The 1,595-nt window shown below is 49.2% G+C and overlaps 1 protein-coding gene across 1 annotated transcript in view; it reads left to right on the top strand.

The window, feature by feature from the left end:
* The first annotated feature begins 188 nt into the window (after nucleotides 1-188).
* The window catches only part of LOC102760915 (gasdermin-C), a 48,514-nt gene continuing 47,107 nt past the window's right edge, over nucleotides 189-1,595 (top strand). Inside the window, exon 1 of the mRNA XM_015562296.1 lies at nucleotides 189-475. The gene's annotated coding sequence lies outside the window, so the exon portion shown is untranslated. The remainder of the gene's footprint in view (nucleotides 476-1,595) is intronic.

Below are 1,595 nucleotides of genomic sequence, written 5' to 3'. Positions count from 1 at the left end.
GCTGACACACAGCCACATCTTACACAGTGTGTTTAAGTTGTTCCAGCAATGTCTCTGCCATGAACGAACTTATGAAATCACACTTGCTCAGACTGTTCTCCAGGTCAGGAATAGACACACCCTGCTTCTGGAGATCCTATCTACTGTGCTGTGGGACAGCCTGGCAGACACAGTATATATAGAAATCCTGCCAGACTTCACTCTGTAGCCTCGGCTGAGAGGACTTGAGAGGTAAGACTGTGATCCAGAGCTCAGCCCCAGACCTGGTCTGGAGGAGGTGAGAGCCTCATCTGCTGCTTGATACAGGATATTGCCCTGGAACTTGAGTCAGGGACCTGCTGGTGGGAAGAAACCACGACCAGTGGAGTCGCACTTCTCTGTTCTTTGGATTTGGCCTGACCTCAGGCAGTCTGGAGATTGGAAGGAGCTCTACCCATTGGAGCCTTTCTCTATAAGACAAGACAATATACAACTGGTAAGTTCTAACCAGGGGCCAGGGGGTGAATAAGAAGATACTGTTATCGGTGGAAGTGGGGTTCTTGGTGTGCCATGAGGAAAAGAATTTCTTGAGGCTTCCCCGGGAAGATGGGGTTTCTTCGAATGGAGAGATTTATTGATGTAAAATTAACGGGTTGCTCTCCAAGGTCCCATCTGTGTCCAACTTGCCATGGAAGAAGTCCAATCTTGCCTTCAGCAGGGCTAGGATCAAGGTCACTGCCCAGAATTTCTGTTCCATGTTAAAGTTCAGTCCAGCTCCTGGCTAGCTTAGCTGTGTTCCCAGCTGGGTCCATTGTGTGTGGGGTCAGCACAGCATGGGCCATGGGGCTGCTGGAGAGAGAATGGGAGCACACGGCCGAGTGCGGGTCACAGAACAAGAGAGAGAGAAAGAGAACAAGAACGAACAAGAGAGAGGGAACTCTTTGTCTGGGGTTTTAATCAGGAACTTCTTCAAAACAATTAACTCTTCAAGATTTCACATGCTTCTGATGGGGTCACTCCATAGCCAATCCATTGTTCCCCAGGCTAGACTGACAGGCAAGCATCCCCCCTGCACCCCCTCCCCAACTTGTGCACATGCGCCCATCTCCCCCTGTGCTCTATCCCTTCCCTCAGGGACCTGCAGGGAGTGGACTGGTGGTTCCCAGATGATCATGCTTATGGTGTCTGGCCTCCCCTTTGCTTTTTCCCTTTATTAATATTAACCAGCTAACTCCGGCAATAACAATACTATGGTCAGAGAGAGAAATGTTCAGACTAGGTTTGAGAAATGGGTAGAGGTGCTTTTGGTTTGTTTTAGTTTGACACTGAAAGATCAGTTGGAGGCCGAAAACCAGGTGACACAGGCTTTATTAGAGGAAAGACCTGCCGGGTTATCTCGCAAAGGGAGAGCAGCAGCCCGTGCAACATTAAGAACTCTTTTAAGGAGAATGAGGAAGGCATGAGGGCTTGGGGTACTGGGCGAGAGCTGGTTGGTTAGTCAATGTATATGTCCATACAAGGTGTTCCTTCTGGGTTGGGGCCATGTCACATTTACAGTAAGTTATTGCCATTCCTGGGATAGGTGGGTTTAGTAATCACATTCCAGGGAAAGGTGC

The sequence above is a fragment of the Myotis davidii genome, unplaced genomic scaffold, assembly GCF_000327345.1.
Source record: "Myotis davidii unplaced genomic scaffold, ASM32734v1 scaffold317, whole genome shotgun sequence".
Classification (NCBI taxonomy): domain Eukaryota; kingdom Metazoa; phylum Chordata; class Mammalia; order Chiroptera; family Vespertilionidae; genus Myotis; species Myotis davidii.
The sequence above is the reverse complement of the archived record's forward strand: the minus strand, read 5'-3'. Positions and strand labels throughout refer to the sequence as shown.